The sequence below is a fragment of the Hylaeus anthracinus genome, unplaced genomic scaffold (genome assembly GCF_026225885.1).
Source record: "Hylaeus anthracinus isolate JK02 unplaced genomic scaffold, UHH_iyHylAnth1.0_haploid 11997, whole genome shotgun sequence".
Taxonomy (NCBI): Eukaryota; Metazoa; Arthropoda; class Insecta; order Hymenoptera; family Colletidae; genus Hylaeus; species Hylaeus anthracinus.
The window spans coordinates 9,544,118-9,566,016 of record NW_026534344.1 but is presented as its reverse complement, the minus strand read 5'-3'; the positions used below and the strand labels follow the sequence as shown (position 1 = coordinate 9,566,016).

The 21,899-nt window shown below is 36.3% G+C and overlaps 1 protein-coding gene across 1 annotated transcript in view; it reads left to right on the top strand.

Moving 5' to 3' along the window:
- Positions 1–301: 301 nt before the first annotated feature.
- LOC128889492 (LHFPL tetraspan subfamily member 2 protein) overlaps positions 302–21,899 on the top strand; it is a 32,005-nt gene continuing 10,407 nt past the window's right edge. Inside the window, exon 1 of the mRNA XM_054147167.1 lies at positions 302–477. The gene's annotated coding sequence lies outside the window, so the exon portion shown is untranslated. The remainder of the gene's footprint in view (positions 478–21,899) is intronic.

Below are 21,899 nucleotides of genomic sequence, written 5' to 3'. Positions count from 1 at the left end.
GGTTAGTATGCAAAAAATAAAAGAAAAAATCTTAATAGTGTAGTTTTCGAGGAAAACTGATCTTCGTGTAATTTTCAAATTTTGTGTCCTCAATTGTGGACGCCAGATCTGAAAAATATTGACATATTCGTAGACTGTGAATTTTTTGTTTACTTTTCGGATGTAATGTAGTTGGAGAATGAATTCAGCCTTTTAGAATGAGAGCGGTCTACCTGTGTTCGTGGGTGCGCGCAGCAATATAACTGTGATCATCAGCGGCTTTAGCTTCAGTTCAGCTCCGCGCTTTGACCGCGCAACATCGCGTTTAGGAATCGAGTGTTATCGATCGCGATAGCTTGACAGAAGGAACGCTCGTTAGACAGTTTCGTTCTTGTGCACGGTCGTCGGTCAGGACTCGATATTCGACAACAAAAACAGGATTTTTGCTGTGACTTCCAAGGGACATTTAGCGGTGTTTAAACAGGGAGGCGACTAAAGGTTGGTGACAGTTTTCTCTTTCGAATTTAACCGCGTGTATGCTTCTTCATATTTTTATTCCTTTTTATTTGTTTATTCGAATATGGAAGAGAATTTTTCTTAGGCACGATTACGGTTTCCGTGGCGTTGCGATTTGACCGTGTTTCTATTCGATACAATTTGTTAGAAAAACAATGCTGAAAACCGTAATTCTTACAATCATTTGAAGTTTGATAATATTATATGTATAATGAATACAGTTTATAAACTAAACTTAATAAAGAATTGCGGTTTAAGGCACTAGGTTTTGATAAATTATATTAAATAAAAACCCGATTAAATTCCTTGGATCTTATTCATATAGAGTCACTGGGTGGGTGTGATTGTTCTTTGCATAGACTCCAATCATGGACAACGTAATGAGGTGTTATAGAATTATATTTCAAATAGTAAGAGATTCGTGTACGTTATAATTATACTGTCATCCTTGTATCTACAAAATTAGAACCTACAGAGAAATTTAACTCTGCAAATATTACAATATACACTCTATTTTCAATATATTTGTATATTATTGCATACTGTGTGCATTTTATAGTTTTTCGCACATTCAAATTTCCTATAAATGCATAATAATCTACAGTCTAGTTATAGTGAATGTAAATAAGCTTCACAGTCAAAGGCCGAAAGTCTCAAACAGAGGTCATCGTCTTCTGTCAAATAAACGTGATATTATGAAACTTTAAATAAACAAAACTTCTAAACTAAACATGACAGAGAATCACCGTTTGCAACATTCTTGTTTTAATAAATCATATTAAATAAAACACAGTGAAATCGCGGCGCCATGAAAATCGTAATCTCTCCTTCGTTGTTACTTTTCAAGAGACATTTAGCGACGTTTAGACAGGGAAGGCGACTGAACGCGGTGACGTTTTTCTCTTTCTCTCTCGAATTTACCCGCGTGCGTGGTTCTCTATATTTTTATTTGTTTAGGGATATTTTCCTTCAAACGTTTTGTTTTACTCTGTTTATTCGGTTCTCCGTGCCTGTTGCTTCGACAGGAATTATTGGGTAAGGGCGAACAATGGGACGAAAGTCGTTTGCAATGCAAAACGGCCGCTGACAGCGGGCCCGCAAATGGCACGCGCAGTCTCTTAATGTCAGAGCAGTTGACGCTTTGTGCGCGAAATGCTCCCAGTTTGTAACTTGAATTCTTTATTTAAAAAGACAACCGAAGAAGAATTTTTTTCTGCTATTATATAATATAAATGCAGTGCGTTGATTCTCGGTCAATGGTTTTGTTAAAGCAATGGTTTGCAACGTGAGTCGATTGTGTGAAATTGGTAACTCACTTTGTCTAAGCTTATAATTAATTAAAACTTCTGAATAATTTTCGATAGTTTAATAGTTATTGATCAATTATACTTATAGTTCTATCAATTAGAATGCTTGGATAATTTTTTAAACAATTTTAAGTCTGCAACTCGATTACAATGAGTTGCGAGAGTGGTCATACGATTTCTGCATTTAAAATTGTTTAAAAAGCTATCTCATAGTTGTAATTGAACTCTTCGAAACTAGCATTAGCATGTTCAAAACTATCCAATAACTCTTTTGGTCTTATCAGAACTCGTCTCAATTGAACAACAGATCATCCCTGTATGTGTACGTACAGATTCTCATATTTAAAATTGTTAAAACAATTATCCAGCAGTTCTAATTGATAGAACCATTAGATTAATTGGTCAGGAACTATAAAACTATGGAAAATGAAGTCTGCATTCGTAATTATTTATGAGCTTCCACAAAGTGAGCTACCAGCTTCTCACAGACAAGTGGACCCCTTTTAGGATGCACTACCCATAATAAACAATCTATATTACGTTTATCGTAATTACGATACATTCGAAGTTAACTTGTTTTTCTCAATTTTGATCCATTGAAGTTTTGATTTATCGAGAAATATGTGAGAAATTAATCAAAGAATCTTCATGGCAAATTAGATACTTGCAATATTGTCGTATGAACGAATAACTATAATAATATCCAGGTATTACAAATTCTTGAAATTATTACATTTACTACACTATAGATAATGTGGTATAATACAAAAGGTTGCGAGGAATCAAATACTTCATTTGTACAATATTTTTGTAGTTCTGTTTAGGAATAGAGTTACCTATTAAATGAAATAAGTGGAATGTCTTAACTGGTGCAAGATAAATATATTTCTTCAGTGTTGAACTCCGATAGTGAATGAGTTTTTCAGAAGTCAAATCGTCCAACTCGATTTTTTGGAAATGTTAGTTTAGATTACAATTTCTGCTATACTACATACTTTCCCTGAACTATTATAATTTAAGGGAAAATAGTATTTTTTTTTTTATATCCCTGTTGGTTAAGTTTTAAAAAATATTTCTGCCAAATGTTAGGTATAGAAAGTAATTGTATGCCTCTGTATCCAATTTATAACTTCAATTTTAGTAGAAATATTTAATCGTCATTTTGTTATCATACATGGTGTTTCGTTTAAATCGAAAAGGCTAAACATCCCTTGAGAAGATGACGATATCGAAAAAATGTTTTTACAAAAGTTATTTGATTCAAATGAACAAATTATATGGTGTAAATAAGTTTGTGGTAAAAAGAAAAATGTATTATAAGTCGAGAAATAGATTGATAAGAATATAAAAGGTTCCACTTAAAAGTTACTTTATTTTTCAAATTTTCCTCACTAATTGCAACAAAATTATTTGTAACGAACAATTTACCGCGTATACAGAATATCTTTTATAAAACCATTTTTGTAATCGCTTAATCTCCTCATGAAATATGTAACCATTCCGATCTAAACGGAACACCTCGCAGAATATTTACTATGATATAGGCAGCTTGCTTTCTACTAATTTTGCATTAGTTTCGTTACGTTACATTCATGTCACACTCGGAAGGCCTGGCCTAAAATTGGAATGAATTGGTACGAATTACGTTTTAACGAAAGCATCAGGGAGACGATTAATTAATCATTGTTCTGCTGGCTCGTTCGTTTTTGTGCGTCTGCGTGCGTCGCCCTTTTTTTCCCGTTCGTCGCCCTTTTTTTCCCGTTCGTCGACCGTCTAATTTTTCGCAATTGACGAAAAGGATGACTTCGCGATACGTCTACGTGATGCAGTATTCTCTCGAAATTCACCCGATAAGCAGCTCAGCACTGCGTGCCTCTTGTTAACGAAACGAGATAGCGGGCTGACGTGGATTGTCTCGCGTAACAGTGTCAAATGTTTCATTCAAAGCTGCACCAAACTGTATACCGTAATCAAAAGCGCAAATACTAAAGAAAGGTATTAGATATCAGTAGGTCACAAACTTACTGACCAGAATAAAAAACAAAATAATAGTTTTTAAACCGATCGCATGTTTTCTATTTTCAGAGACACCACGTAGGTCAAAAATAAAAATAGCTAAAAATAGGTCAAAAATAAAAATAGCGTTTAAATTATTGAATCGGAAAAACCAAACGGAATCTATTATCTACAGTATATTGCCGTTGGCTTCTGGAAATGAAGTGCAATCAAAATTATTATTTAATAATATAATAATAATAATGAAGCTAACGTATTACAATTTTAACTCTTTCAACTCTAGTGAGACACCTATGTCCCAGTGACTGCCTTTTGGTCAAATTACAAATGAGACTCATAGAAACATATGCAAAAAAAAAATATACACGTCGAATTGAGTAACCTCCTTCTTTTCGAAGTCGGTTAATAAGATGAAAATCATTCTTGCTGGGGCAAATTGTCTCTTTTTATTCAACTACAGTGTTCGATATATAGCCAACTATAGCTTAATACAATTAATTTCTAAAAGTGAAACTAATAGAATACAAAAATTGGGTTGAAAGGATTAACCTCTTGAGGGACAAATGAATGTTGTATTTCTTGTTTGCTCTAAGCGAAGAAATCGTGATCTGTAAATCGATTTTGACATACAAATATGCTGTCCAACTTTAATGCCGTATATTTTATAATTCTAAAACGTATTGCGATCATGAATAACGGTACTTTTCATATAAAATGTACACGTATGTGTCAATATTAGGGATGGCGTGAAAAATCACTAACAGTGATTTTTTCACGGTGATCACACAATCACGATCGCAGTCGTGATCCGAAAAATGGCGTTTCAGAAGCGGTTCATATTAATTGTATCGTTAGTGTCTTGCTGTCTCCCTTTAGCGGATATTCAAGAAACTACAAATGAGTCCAATTTAAATTGTATTAAAATTATAGTAACATTGCTTTCAGACCATATTATAATACACATATAATCTAAGAACAACATAATTCGTAAAAAGTGAAAAGAATGTTCTCTACCAATCAGAAGCGATAACGAAGAATCACGAATCACTATGAAAAATCATCGTGATATAGAATGAACGTGATTGAATCACGAGTGATTCAAAAGTAGCAGTTCACGCCATCTCTAATCAATATCCCTCGAGAGGTCAACCCTTGGTAGAAATAGTGTAAAGGACCAAGCTCGACACTTTTCATTCCCCCTCGGGTTGTTACCATCTTCTCTCGCCCTTTCCTTCCCTCCACCCATTTCTTCCTGTTGGTCCCGGTTGGCTCGAGACCAGCATAGCCAGTCGCTGTGTCATCGAGCCTCGATACATCATAAATATAAATTGGTTTCACGGATACACGTGTTGGTACAAATGAGGCTACGTACGCGGGACTCGCGCGCACACGCGTCCGCGAAAGTCGTTGGCATACGCAACGGCCTGTGGCTGCGTTCCGGAATCTTAATACCGCGTCTATGCCTGTTGGAAAATGACAAATGAATTATACGACGAATTTTGCGCCGTTCAATTTGCACCGGCAGGCTCGTTACTTTTCATTAGGCTCGTCCCTTTCCGACCATCGCGGTCAGTCCTTTCTTGCACAGATCTTCGCTACTATGAGTGCGCAAGCTCGTATTTTTATGTAGAAAAGTGACTTTATCATTCTATTTTAACCCTTTGCATTCGGTTATACCCTCTGAAGAGACATCGTTAGCATATAGATGTCTCCTTTATAGGGGACATCGAAGTTTATTAACGATTATGCAAGATAAACTTAAAACAGTGCAATTTTTTGAGAAATGCATGTTTCTTTGACGTTTGAAAAGTAATAAATTTTTTATTTTCTTGGAATCGAACCACGACAATTTTCGGTCCGCCACATATGAATAATAAAATATATTTCATCTTCATTGTCTTCTAAACTCGAAAACGTCATGAACTTGTGATTTTACCTGATACATAATAATTTTGAAGAACAATTTCACGGTTATTTTAAATAATTATGAAAGAAAATAGTATCTTACTTCACAGAATATTTCAAATAATTTTATTTCAAAAGCGATTACATGTATGAAAATAATTAGATGAAATGAAATAACGTGTTACATAAAACAATATTTCAAATAATGTAATTTCAAAAGTGATCACAGGTATAAAAATAATTACGTGAAATGAAATAATCTATTAAATAAAATATTATTCCAAGTTATATCGTTTCAAAATTGCCGAGGGCTGGTTGTAATATCGTTCTGCCAGACTTTCTTCATCCCCGCCGCTTCTTTTGATCCCTATCGGTGGATCCGTACGCTCCTCAATCGAAATAGAAGCAGACAGCTGATAATTTTTTCCATTTATCGCGGCGAGTCACCAGCGAATAAAACATTTGAGCGTTGGATGCACGCGAGTGGGCAACGCGCGTTTCCTGAAGATCGCGATAAGCTCGTCAACGCTCGTCCTCGCCAAGTGCTATGAACCCCGCTTGATATGTTTAAATATAGCAAAACGTGCAACATACGTATCATTTGCAGCTCGAAAGAGTGCTCTCGAGGGGTGCACTTGGTTCAAATGATTCTATCCATGCTACGTATGGACGCACAAAAGGCGCAAGGCTTGCAATTGCTAGAACGCCATGTTAATTTTCTGATAAATCACTCTTGAGATGTTAAACAAAACAGAGGCCCACATACGCTCACGTCGAATGACTAAAGGGTTTCTCGAAGTAGATGCTTTAACTTCAAACTTAATTAGAACATGTTGCTACTGTTATCACTTTATCTACCAGGATCCTTTTAGTAACTAAAAGTTGGATAAGGAGCAACGCGATTCGAGCTGGTTTGAATTTTGTCGCTCGGTCGCGCGACATTTAAGTTAGCGCCAATAGAACCTACATCTTGCGCCCACTCTTGCCGCGGCTCAGCTATGCGCGATTTTGTCGCCGCGCGACGTGCAATTAGGACAAGGCGTTAAAGAGCGATTACGGATCCATTCCAGATCGTCGGGACCGCCACGGGGGCTCGTTTTCTCGGTATATGTACGTGGTCGAGGACGCGGCTTGCATTGCTGCAGTCGGTCCGAAGATTAGAATGCACCGTGCACTCGCGTCAGAAACGACTCGCGCACGTCTTCCCATTGGCTTCGGTCTCTATTCAAGCGGAGGATAGAGAAAAGTCACTCTCGATTTCTCACTGGGACGAATTCCACTGGATATTAGGAAATTACATGTAGGAAATAAATTGTTACATCTTTTTCCAGACAAAATTCGACGTGGACAGTTTCCTTATGCGAGGTGTAAGTGTTCAACGTGAACATTTCCTCAAGTGGAAGCTTGGATGCTGTTTAATGCGAACATTTCTTCTACAGGAACGGTGAACATTTAACGTTAACATTTCTTCCAGAGAAAGCGTAAACGTTTCTTTCATAGGAAGTGTAAGTGTTCAACGTGAACCTTTCTTCGCGTGGAAGTTTGAAGGTTTAATATGAACATTTCTTCTAAAGGAAGGGTGGACATTTAACGTTAGCATTTCTTCCAGAAAAATCATAAACGTTTCTTTCATAGGAGGTGTAAGTGTTCAACGTGAACCTTTCATCATGTGGAAGCGTGGACGTTTAATGCGAACATTTCTTCTACAGGAAGGGTGGACATTTAACGTTAGCGTTTCTTCTAGAGGAATCATAAACGTTTCTTTTATAAGAGATGTAAGTGTTCAACGTGAATCTTTCTTATTGTGGAAGCATGGCCGATTAATGTGAACATTTCTTCTACAGGAATAGTGTACATTCCATGTTAACATTTCTTCCAAAGAAAGCGTAAACGTTTCTTTCATAAGAAGTGCGAATGTTCAATCTGAACATTTCTTCCAGAGGAAGTATATCGTTTCTCCCATACTAAGAAACCCGTTATAATTCTACATCGAATTTATTATTTTCATCATATCAAATTTCTGATACGTTGCCCTTCAATTTTCTAACTGTATTTATCTTTACACTAAAATATTTTATGTTTCTTTCTTTCGTAATACGATAAATTCAGTCCATGCTGTTTGCAATGTTTGAAAAGATTTGTGATAAAAGTATGAGGACACAACGGGGATATACAAGTATGAAGCAACGTACAATAAGCAAGCCCAGCCAATACACATCAACATACCCTTCTCTTTAGACATCAATAAAGATTTTTCGAAAGATTTAAAGCTTTTATATTAAAGTTGCGTATTTTTCCAATAAATAATGAGCATTTCTCAAAATATTAAACTAATAAGTAATCACAAATTTCAACTATAATTTTTGCCCGACATTAATTGAAAACTTTACGCGTGGTAAATCATGACGAGGACGTCACCTTTGATTTACGATAACGTTTAGATGGTAGATTACAAGTAATTATCTCGTCTTCGAAACTAAAGTACCCACAGAGAGTGTTTAGTATGTTATAATCGTAAAACGACAGGTGAAAGGAAAGACACGTGTTGTACAGTGTGAGTCACGCAGTTTGACCGAGTCATATCTTTTATGGTTGATAATAGAAGGAAACGGTAGAGAAAGAATTCGCTAATAATCTAATTTAAGATTACATCACATTTTACCGCAAATGTAACGATGCATCTGCGAACTGCAATTACATTGTCAATTTTTATGAAATTTCTGATGCTTTCTTTATAGACAAAGAAAAGGTTGGAAATGCATGTATTAGCTCTATTAACATTAGGTTTACGGAGATTTCTTTCTATCTTCCTTCTTATCAGGTTTCTACTACTCAAGTAATGCTTTCATGAATGAAGTTGATTTACCAGAATTAATTAGAACTCTTAGACAAAAATGAATTTAAATATTTACTTTACCTTTTATGGAGGATAAATTAATTGAATATTAAAAGTGTGATAAGTCTTGTAATTTACGTATCGATATCGGAAAACGTCGCTAAAATTATACATTCACGAACTGATGAACCTAAGCTCTCGTAGAAAAGATAACTTCATAGGAAGTTCTTCCTCTGTCACCGACTCCTATTGTGAACCATAAAAGAATTACGATACAATCAAATCGTAATTTGAGTCACGTATGACTCACCGTGTATGTACGAAACACGTGGAAGAAAACCTGAACTGCATGTTGGAAAGTGTTCGGGAACATAACCCATTGTAAAGAATTATAATGGTGTAATATTCTTTCGTATACTAACAATTAACATTCCGACTATAAATGTGTGAATATCGATCAAGTGTTAAATATGAAAATATCGGTATAAATATTAATTTTGTTAGTATAATGGTATGCACCTTCATTGTTTGTCTTTGTAAAAACATCATCAATGTTGTTATTAATATTATGTTATCAAAGTTACAATGCACAATTTATATTATGGATCCGACAGAAGAAATTAAATTTTCTTTACTGAAATATTGACATTAGCTGTATTCAAATATTTGAATTTCTTTATTAGACTATCGTTATTTATTTTATTAGAATATGAATATTATCTTTATTAATATATTAATACGCGCTTTATTAAAAAAATAACACTCGCTTTATACAAATCTTAAAATTGTTTTTATTACACAATATTGAAACTCTCTTTATTAAAACATTAATGCTTGTTTTACTCAATTATTCACACTTGCTTTATAAAGATCTTAAAATGTCTTCGCGAAAGTATTAAAATTTTCTCTGTTACATCAATAACATTTTTATTACAATATCGACATTTCCTGCAGTAAAATAATAAAATTACCTTTATTAAAATATTAAGGTATAATCAGGTATAAGGTATAATTGTCGCTATTATTATTATATTTTGGAACAAGTATTTAGAAGAAGAGACTTAACGCGATTGGGATTGTACAGGGTGAAGTTTTCGCGGAAGGAAACAATCATTCTTTCTCGAGAAGAATATGTTCGCAGGATGAGTTGACAATGACCTCCGTATCTGTTGGTTTATTTTATCGTGAATTCGAGACGCGACGCGTCTGGCATTGTTGAACGCACTGTTCACGAATAGCAATTAAAATGCGTTACGTTACGACTATCACTTGCACGAGCGCGTACACGAAAACCGTCCGACGAGAATCTCAAAGCAGATCCAACTCGTGATAGCATTAAATATTTTTGCGTTATGCAGCGTTATAAGCAGAGTTAGCCAATGTCCTATGACAATCGTAATTAAGAGTCGATTTCACCGTTCCTAAAGATGGTGACACTTCAAGATCGAATAACTATCGTTGATGTTATGGGTTAATTAGTGATACAATTGATACGATTGCGTGTTATCAGTGATCCTCGAGTTCTTTAATACCAAAGCAGTCAAGGAGTATCGAAAGAGTGTCCTAAGACAATCGCAATTATTAGACTGCGGATTTTTATGCAAATTCATATTTCTACAGATATATGTAAACAAATTATATTTAAGTGAAAGTTTCTCTAAATCTTACAAATAGTGTAACAGGTATTTTACTATTGACGTTTTATATACTTTTGAATTTGTGTGCACTATTATGAACGATAGAAATACAATTTTTCTTATAAATAACGATGTCTTCTCGTTGGTAATTATTACGAACGACTGAAACAGAATTTCACTCTTCGGTAACTATTATAGGAGCTCTAAGTAAAAGTGACTTATGAATGACTATTACAAGCGATAAGAAATAGAATTTTCTTCATTGATAACGGTTATCGACAACATGAAGATTTTTCCACATTTTATAACAGTTATTTGTAAGTGAAACCTTTAAAAATTGATATTTTTGTAATTATGTGTTGTCTTCAAACATTTTCTTTATATTTTATAATTACTACCCTTAACGTAAATAACAAACAATACGTTTAGTTTCAGAGATGAAAAATGAAAACTTAGAACACCCTTTTCTTGAAATTCAAGTTTTGCAACGAACTTCTAACGTTTAAATTTTTATTTTTGAAACTAAGCGTCCTATAAATAAACTGTAAATATGAAAAAGTTTCGTCTCATCATCCCCTATAAACTGATATTTTTAAAAAATTTATTTAACGAATATAGACATTTCTCTGAACCCATTTCTCGAGGGCGTATATACAGGTATACACCCTTCGCAGTCAAAGGGTTACTGAACTTAACTAACAAACAGGTTTTCGTTAATAATTTCTTGTATACAAATTTTTTAAATAACTGTTACTCTCTTGATCCCTCGTTATAAGCGTCGTTTAGCTCGATTAGCTGCATATAATCGACGTGTCGCCTCCGTCGTTAATTAACCGCCATCGTGAAAATCCTTTTAAGGTTTGTGACCCACTTCGACGACCAAGCTGCGGAGGAACGACACGCGGTGTGTAGTATCTGCCGTCAGAAATCGGGGGACTCCCTTTGTTCGTCCAGCTTCTCTCCGGACACGAGTCGCTCGCATTCCTTCGTTAGGTACGTTCCAGGGGAAAAAAGAAGCCGAATCACCCACATGAAATGAAAAAAAAAAAGGGAAAACGTGAATTCAGAAGGCGAGCGCGGCTGTAATAGAGTCGAGGCTGTCGGTTCGGAGTAAACCCGCGTTCGAAGACGCGATTCGATTCCTCCCTCGCTTGATTCCACGTCCTCTCCCTTGAATACGTTGGGAGTGACGCCGAATCAACGCTGACCTCGTCGCAAAACTGTGGGGTAAACGATATTGTGTTAAGTTCAAAGTTAATTTGTATGGAAACCAGTTCCTCTTTTTCGAACAGCTCTATTATTTAAAATTTGTGTTAAGTTTGTTGTTTTAGAGCAAACGATACTGTGTTAAGTTCGAAGTTAATTTGTATGGAAAACAGTTCTTCTTTTTCGAACAGCTTTATTATTTGAAATTTGTGTTAATTTTGTTGTTTTAGGGCAAACGATACTGTGTTAAGTTCAAAGTTAATTTGTATGGAAAACAGTTCTTCTTTTTCGAACAGCTCTATTATTTGAAATTTGTGTTAAGTTTGGTGTTTTAGGGCAAAATTTGTTCTGCAAGTAGTTTATCAATACAAATGTCCATAATTATATTCATTGAGGGTTAATTTAATACGGAACCTAGCGATAATTTCATTTATATCTCATTTCCAGCGCAATTGGTCAACTGACGTTACATTGCTTAGATGGAGTGCAAAGATATATAACTTGGTACTGGATTAAATAATACACATTTTTACAAAACGATAAAATAAATTTTATCCTATCGTGGTTCGCTTTAAATCGCTATTATACTGTTGACTTTTTCGTCACCTATTATTCGAATAAAATATTATATTCATTTGGGTCATATCATGCTCTACAACTTTGAGAATCGATCAGCTCAGTCATTTCGTGATCTGAACGTTTTGTATAACAGGAATTTTAGTGAAAGTCAATGTCGAAAGTAGTCTGCTGCCTTCAAATCTGGCAAAAATTGAATTAGTAAACTATTTGTTTTTTCTCGAAAACGAAGAGGTGTTGCTACGAATCCTTTTGTACAGAATGTTTACTAGTATCGTAGAATAACCCAAAAAATTTCAAGACTAATTTGACAAATGACGATAGAAATAGGTACAAATATAGTGTTGGCAGGTTTAGTAATAAAAAATTAACAGATTTCACGCTCATCGTAAGAATCAAGAGACTGAAAATCAAACTCAGTAAAAAGCTTTTCTTCGTTAGCACCCCTCGTATTCTAGTATCTCATATCTATCTATTTGTCCCTGTTTCTATTCATCATGCTTCATTGTATGTCACAAGCGTTACATATCTCCGTTAGCACCCCCCTTGTTCGGAAAATAAAATGATTTTCAATCATAAAACGTCGCCTATTTATGCATAACCTATTAATTCATTGTCACTATCGCGGTTCACTGTAAATCGCTATCATACTGTTGACTTTTTCGTCACCTGTTAATCGTATAAAATTTTCCTCTCCCTGGTTCGAGCCTAGCGTTCGATCGGTGATATCTTCTCGGTGGCATGCATGCACCGATGACGCGTCCCTGTGTACACACAGAAGCCGGTACGAATACGCTCGTGCGCGTGACCACGTTGCGAGGGTGATATCGAAATACTATCGCTTCCCACGCGAGAAGGAGCCTCGATTCCGTCCTGTCCGCTTCGTCATGCGCCTGCGAGCCTCTATTCACGTTCACGTGAGTGCGTAAAATCCGCCTTATTGGGAAACTTTAATGACTAGACCACGCTGGACGGTACGTCGAGCATACTTTATACCCTCTACCATATTTGCCCTGTGATTCGTATCGTGACAGTGGCGGATGGATCCGGTAACGGGTCCGTGTCGCGAGCCTTGGCAAATGACGTCCTTTCGATCTGGTATCGTCGAATTTTCGCGATGCACGGGGGATGAAAAAGAGCAGAGATGGGCAAAACTCTGGGCTTCGAATAAATTTGAAGTTTGCCGATGTGTTTGTCTCGTTTACTTCTTTGGAAAACGTTCAAAAGGGGAAACGAGACAAACATATCGGCAAACTTCAGATTTATTCGAAGCCTAGGGTTTTGCCCATCTCTGAAGAAGAGTCGCTACAAGTACCAAAATTTGAACATTATATAATACTCTATCGGTCATAAAAAGTCCTTCCAATATCAACGTTATAGGACACAAAAGATAGATCTTTAAAAGAGATGTATCAGGTCATCCAATAAGTAATATTGTTTCTTACGTTATTGGAAAAAACCATCTTTCCGCACCTTGACGATGTATTTATGGAAATTTCGATTTATCTCTAAGAGTGCCCTCTTGACAGTACACAGCACGCAACCAAAGCAGTTAAATCGATACTTTTCATTCATAAATTAAATTTTACAATGAGTGTGTGCAAAAACCTTTTGCAATATTGTATCTTGTACGAGTTTCAACAAAACAGGACAACGGACTGTTAAAAATTTATCTAAAAATTTCGAAGTGGTGATTTTGAATAAAGGAGGAATAAAGTAAGGTCTGAACAATCGTTAGCGTTCGATATTGAACTGTTAACGACTTTAATGGAGACAAAACCTCTTATAACTACTGAAAAAAGAACGGAAAGGTTGTGTAGTGACAGGATAATTCATAGACACAGCATGTTACAAGATATTATAGCATTATACAATATAATATAGCATAGTTCAGCATAATACAACATAATACAACATACTACAGTATAATACAGTATCATACAGCACAATACAACATTATACAGCATAGTCCAGCATAATCCAGCATAGTCCAGCATAATCCAGCATAGTCCAGCATAATCCAGCATAGTCCAGCATAATCCAGCATAATCCAGCATAATACAGCATAGTTTAGGCATAATACAACACAATACAGCATAATTCAGCAAAATGCAGCATAGTTCAGCATAATACAACACAATACAACACACTACAGTATAATACAGCATAATACAGCACAATACGACATAATACGACATAGTCCAGCACAGTCTATCATAGTTCAGCATAACACAACATAATACAGCAGAATACTGCAGAATACAAAATAGCTCAGCATAATAAAGCAACACATATAAATAACACATATAAATGACACATACATGATTTCTCTAAATCGGAACTTTTATCCTCGATCTCCCCTACTAAATCTTGAGAACCAGTGTAAAACGTCCCTTTACCTGCCCAGTGAATAAGTTAATCGCGCGCTCGTAATTCACCTTCCCGTTCTCCAGCGATTATCGAAGCTACACCGTATCCGAATTTGGCCTTGCTGGAAGAAGACGGCACGCAAACGAGGAAGACCAACTCCGTTAAGAGAAACAGCACCCAGAAAGGTTGAAGCGATGGAATATTTGAAAAGAATGCCAGGTATTGGCCGAAACGGGATGGAAGGGCCAGGCGGAGGAGACGCGTATCCGTAGCTCGCGATCGACCGATTATCTTAATTGCTGGGCCTAGCTGGATGCGCTGGAAAACACCGTTAAGCTCGTCGTCTTGCTCGTGGTACCTTAATTATCCCTGCGGCCGTTCCTCTGGAAAGGTGGCCGGCGTCGAACTGTTATCACGGTGCCATGCTGTCGTTAGAGAGGATTCCGCAACGCTCGGAAGTAATTCCATCGAGCGTTGCACTTCCTGCTGATCGGGGCCCGATACGAATCGATCGTTAATCTCTAACCCTTTATTCGGCCAAACGGGAACCCCTGCATCCGGGAACTTATTCCTGCGTGAATGGTCGGTCGTATGAATTATCTCTGCAATCGACAGGGGAACCAAGGATGGGCAAAAGTTGGTAAAATTGTCTAGATGAAAATCTCGAGATTCAGAGAAAGGATCGAGAAATTGATCGAATAGATTTCAACCCTTGTGCTGATAACCAAAAAGATCACAGTTGGTTGATAATTTGATAATTAGAACTGTTTCTCTAAATCTTTATTTTTAACAATTTTGTGTTATTTTACGAGAACACATAATAAATTACCTTGAATACGAGTAGAAATGGCTAACCGGGTATCCGGTTCTTAACACAACACTGGGCTATGCTGTATTATGCTGTATTATGCTGTATTGTGCTGTATGATACTGTATTATACCGTAGTATGTTGTATTATGTTATATTATGCTGAACTATGCTCTATTATGCTTAATTTAACACCGAACCTAGTGACATTTTATTTACCTCATTTCCATCGTAATTGGTCAAGTGACGTTACATTGTTTACATTGAGTTCAAAGATATATAACTTGGTACTGGATTAAATAACACACATTCTGACACAAACTGATCAAATAAATTCATTATTTTTATCATAAACATAAAAAGAAAATAATTAAAAATAGTTTCGTAGAGTCTTGAATTAATAAAAAGAATTATATTCATAAAATGATAAAACAAATGAATTTTTTTATCATAAACATGAAAAGAAAATAATTAAAACTAGTTTCATAGTATCCTGACTTAATAAGAAAAATAATAGTCACGTTTGTCATGTTTTTTGCCAAATTATTAGATTCCAACGACACGTTTTTCAGAACGTATTTATTGCATTCGGAACAAATTTTCGTTGTTTTGTTATCATTGCAATACATTGCTTGGTAAGTTTTTCATATACACGAAACTGAACTTGTATTTAACATAACAACAATATACATATAAGAAACTTTGTCCAACAAATTTGAAAACGATCACTTGATTATTCATAGTAATATTAGCGTTAATAATTAAAACAACAACTTTTCATTATTTATTCCTTTTGATAACATCGTATCGAGTTTGATCCTTAATTTCATTATTTTAGAAAAAACTTTGAAGTAAAAAATGTAACATATATTGGTTAAATTGACTGGCTCGGTAGTTTCAGTATTAAAATTCGGCGACGTTCAGTCAGATGTCCAGAAAACATATTGGAAGCGCTTCGCTACGCGGAACAGCTCCGTGGTTTTTGCAAAGAATACATTTAACGTGGAATGCCGGCAGCCCCAACGAAAGAGATTCATGGCGGATAGGCGTGGCTGTTCACGGAACGCGAATCGTTTTACGAAACTGTAAATCAGTTCGTGAATAAAAGCGAATTCAGCGTCAGGGACGTTGCCGACAAAAAAACTGGGAAATTCGAGAAAGAAACGAGCAAGCGATATCAAAATCGTTCGGAACGCTATTTCTTCGCACTTTCGCTGCGGCAAGAGACACGTACGCCTTGTATCGTATGTCATTGCGTGCCTTACTTCGTTGGACCTTGCCGAGATGTTTTATATGCAAAGAGGGTATCTTATTTGTAATACTTTCGAAGATAAACTACAACTATGAATAAATATATAGATCACTGTAAAAGATAAAACAGTATTAACAACGTTGGGTGACAAAGCACCAATATATGGGCGACAGTGCTTTCTCACCGAAGAAGTAAAAAGTGAATAAGAAATGAATTTGAATGAAATTCATGAATTTTGATGAAGTTAAAAAAATAAATACCACCCACGAGCAAGTGTCGATACAAAGTGATACACCGTCAAATTATACAGGATGTCCGAAAACTCGCGTAGGAGCCGGAAATAGGGTGTAGCTGAGACGATTCTTAACAACAATTTCTTTTGCAAAAATGTCGGCGGGGGCTTCATTTTTGAAATATTAACGATATAAAAATTACAGGTCCTCAATCATAGATTGAACGACAGTGGTTGAAAACCGACTTTCTAGAATACAGAAAAGGCAAAACTAATTTATTATTAACGCAAAACTAATTTCATAGCTCAGCGACCAATATAATCAAACGCTAACACGATCCCGTAGCTCAGCGAATAGTGTAATCAAACACAAAGCCTGTCGTCTTCGATCATTTACTCACTTCCGTTTGATTACGTTTAAAAGTGACAAACGAAACTAAAATGGTTTTCAATCATAAAACATCGATCAATTACAGTGACTATTAGCGCGCGCTCAGCTGGCTATGCAGCGACCTGGCGCAACCAGCCAATCCTGGCTCGAGCTTATGTTCTCGCGGCTAATCGCGCGCTAATCAAGCCCTGTGATTGGTCGGTGTTCTTCGTTAACACTTTACCGACCGATAGCGGTTCAAGATCTTATGCCCTTCTCACCGGCCGCTCGGCAGCATATCTTCCCTGGCACCGGGAATTTTATAAAAATACGAGAGCTTACAGAGCAAAGCAACTTGTATCTCAATTCGAAGTAACAAATACTTGCTAGTTAGCATAGCAGTTAGCGTTCGGTGAGCGTTGGGGACAAGAAGCCGATTAATCGGCTACCGGTCGGTAAAGTGTTAATAATTCCAAAATCAAGCTCCCAGCGACATTTTTGCAAAGGAAATTGTTGTTCAGAATCGTCTCAGCTACCTCTCATTTCTCCTACGCGAGTTTTAGGACACCCTGTATAACGGTGGAAGGCAACAGGGAATGGTCTTCAGGTTCCAGGAAGGAAGCGATGGCTTTGCGGAATCGTTTTTACGAAATTGCTTACGATCGAGGCTAGTTGGACGCGAAGATGCTCGATTGACCGATATCGCGATAAATTATCGTCGGATGAAATCGATGGTGGCCGCGAGATGAGGATGGGGGCAGGTAAAAGGAAAAGGGGAAAGAAGAGAAGCCGACGAAGATGGCGAGACTAGGTGGGAAAGAGATCATTCGAGAGAAAGAGGGGCTGAAAACAAGAGAATGGAGAAATAAGGGAGCACCTGTCCAACAGCTGCCTTGCAGACGGTCCGCATAGTCACTGCGGGATTATGCAACGAGTAGGTGTCTCGCGTTTCTGACATCGTACGCCCGATTGTTTCGGACACGAGCAGCCCTGGATGGTGTCAATGTCGGTTCCAACAAATCCTCGATATTTTTCTTAAGGGGTTACATGGGTTACGTGGACCAAAAAGAAAGCGCATATTCTATACATTGTTTTCGAACAAACTAAATGCATTATATTATTTTAGCTTGCGTCGTTCGAAAGAGTAATATTTGAACAATATTTTGTAAATTTTTCATAAAAGAATATTGAAAAATAGATCGACGAGAGTTGGTTTCCGAAGATTCATTAGAAAATATTATCCTCGTGGTGGTCAGGTTCACTTATGATAGCTATATCTGAAATAAAAAGAACCAAATGTTTTCTACTAGCACATGAGTATAGCTCGCGATTGAACGAAGGATTTTATTTTTCTTCGATCACAACTTATTTTACAAGGTGACACATGGTCTAGATTTGACAGAAAATCGGACATTTTTGTATTCAACTCTGCTAAAGATTTGAAACTTCTATTTCTTTTTTAATCCTTCGTTCAGTCACGAGCCATGCTCGCGTACTACTAGAAAATATTTGGTTCTTTTTATTTCAGATAAAGCTATCATGAATTATCCTGACCACCTCGAGGATAGCTTTTCCCAAAGGATCTCCGAAAACCAGCTCTCATTGGTTTAATATTGAATCTTTTTTTATGAAAAGTATACGAAATATACTCCAAATGTTACTCGTTCGGCACAAGTTAAAATAATAATAAATTGATAGAAAATGTGATTTTTTTTTCTAAATCGTAGTCTCTCAAAAATGTCCAATTCATTGGAAATCCGATAGTCAAGGGAGAAAGGGAATTCGCCCAAGTGGAAGAGGTATCTCGAATGTCGTTTAAGGATCCTCAAAAGTGTTTCCACGCGGCTCGTGAACCTCTTCCTCGGTTCGCGGCGTCACGGAATGCGATATCTTTTCTCTCCGTCTTCCACGGGGTTCCTGCGCAAGAAGACCCGACCATTAGTCATCCAGCAATGGGTCCTCTCTATCCGGCAGCTCGTTATCAGAAGGGCGTAAGTCGACGGCCAGTGCGAACTCCACGCTCGTAAATTCAAATCACACGTTTCCGGCCAGCGGCGGGCAACGCTTTACGAGGCTCCTTTATTTTCGAGGAGCGAGCACAATTCCGCTACTCCTTGTCCAATGTGTTCCGTATTCCTTAACGGAGTATGCCCAATCGGAAATCTTGAAATTTTCAATTTTTTTGTTTATAATTATATCACTATTTTATTATTATTATTTTATATTTAAAATAATTAAATTTCACATTTAAGAAATCATAGGAATTTTCAGTAAAATAGTTTTGCTTACTAAAACTTTATTACATAGAAAAAAAGAAATAGAAAAGTCACCATTACATATAAGAAATATTAATAAGAAAACTATCCAGGCAATATCAAATGTAAATTAATATTCTTTATGTTTTTTGCTTATTTTAATATTCTTTATGTAGTTTGCTTATTTTTATTTGACTACGTGTAGTTTTATTCGTAATGTTCACTGGTCGAATAGTGAAATTTTAATTCCCTTGAAATGTTTTATAGATCTACAATTAAAATTTCAATGTTCATTTGACGAGTAATGGTTAAGTTGCTACATTTATCGGTTTTACTGAATCAATTGCATTGAAAATATCTGTAACATAATAATATCAAAAGCATCCCGTGAATGATGTGAATAATATTAACGATAGCTTAAAAAGAATATCTTCTAACATACTAATATTAAAAATATAACACCTGAAGTTATAGCCTACACGCGTTATTTATTCAATGATATGAATAATACCAACAATCTACTTAAAAACAAGTGTGTTTAGCAATAAGAGCTCATCTCTTTATCTTTCTCGTTTAGAAACGACCGATTTCCCAAACGAAATTGTTCAGCTTTTGGTTTTTGGGGTCACGAATTCCGAGGCAGGGATTCATCGAATTCAACTCGATGTAGGAGACAGTATACATACAAACAGCGATTAAGAGGCGATCCTATGTAAACGTGGCGTTGAGTGGTTCCCCAGGAGGTCGCGCGCAAGAAATGATAAAAATAAGACCGGCAGATGTACAGCGTGAAACGAATTTAATTACACTCGGGTCTTCGCGTTGTTCAAAGGCGTCGCTATTATCATTCGAGGTCTCTTTCGCTTAATACCCTTCAAGCTTGAGTGGGCACGAATCATTCTGGGGAATAAAGATGTATCGTGGACCATTGGCATTATAGGAATCTAATACTTGTTCTGCGAAAAAATACACGTTACCATTTTCGAGCATTTTGTACTACGTACTTGTGGCTATTTTGATGTTTAGAGGAAGATTATAGAATCCAAAGATGTATAAAAATATATGTATATAATATATTGTTTTCCAGCATTAACGTATAATGTTGATTGTATGTTAGGAAGGAAAAATAATACGTATTTTTTTTTTAAAATACTCTATAATAATTGCAATAATAATTTCATCATTATATACTAAATATACTAGTAAGGAAGAATAATACATATTTTTTTTTTAAACTAATGGCTGTTATAATTTTGCTCTGAAAATGAAAAACCACATAAACGAATGTACCTCCAAGATTATGGCGGAGGATCGAGAATTATATTTTTAGTATTTTATAATAGAACTCTTTTTTTTCGTTTCAAGTAGAAGTGATACCAATTTTTATTCTCGTTTACTTGATGACACAAAGAAACACTGTTTTAACCAAAGGAAACTCATGCCTTTTATGTTACTTACGTTTAACACTCCACATCCACATACATTCTAGGTCGCCCAAGGAACTTGGGGAGAAGTAGTGTTTGTAATCGAGTTTCCTGGAGATCCCGAGAATTAAAACAATTTCGAAATTGAATACTACATAATGTATTATATAGTCAATTAATTTGCTTTTTAACAAAATTATTTACACCACATAATTCATCCCTTTCTAGTAAATAAACGAAACACCCTGTACACGCTATTAATTAATATTGTAGTCTTCCAAATTAAGCAAAACATTGAAACAATAACATTCTCCGACAACTATTGAGAAAAAGAGGAATAAAATGTATACAACCAACCTGTCTAATAGCGTCTACGTGAAACTTTAGACAAATTCATTTACTTGTAGTATACATGGTCATTTGCTGTAATATGTATATTATGAGAGAAGTGAAACCGGTTGTTTGACAGGTTGCAGTAGGTTTAACGTTAAACATCTCGTCGGGGTTTACAACACGAGCTGAAACGCATTAGTAAAGTGTCGTGTATTATAAAAGTACGATAAAAAATTCCTGCTGCGTGTTCTGCCGTGAATGAACGTCGACTCTGAAGCCGAGTCAACCGCGAGGTCTTTTTACATTCGAAAACCACATCATATCGTGGTCTACCGATTTGCCGCGAAGCGGCAATATCAAAGGCGAATCGTTCATCTGGCGCGAAGGAATGAAAGCGATTAAGTTTGCGGGTTTAAAGAGGATCAAAAATCTCGGTGGCCATACCGGACGAGAAGCACGGGTGTTAGAAAAGGAAGAGCCACCGCCCACGGTTCCTAAGCCTGGGTCGATCTAAAGTTAGAAATAAAAATAGGTCGGTTTAGAGGGAAGGGCACGAATTTTTCATCGAACCGTCGAGCCTTTGCTCTAGGACGCGCTGAAACGCGAAGGGCCGGGCCCGAATGGCCCCCAATTACAGCAATGAGTCAAGGTTTTAATTAAAACTTAACCAGGACACTTTCACACTTTGTATCCTGCTAGGAATTACCCAACCAGGTCTAGGAATCTCACAATCCAAACTGTGAATGAAAACAAATAATATTTGGTTTTTGATTTTTAACCTGTGCTTGACACTTTATCTATCAGGAGTTTACTAGAGTCAGAGTCAATGTCAGAGTCCCAGAGTCCCAGAGTCCCAGAGTCCCAGAGTCCCAGAGTC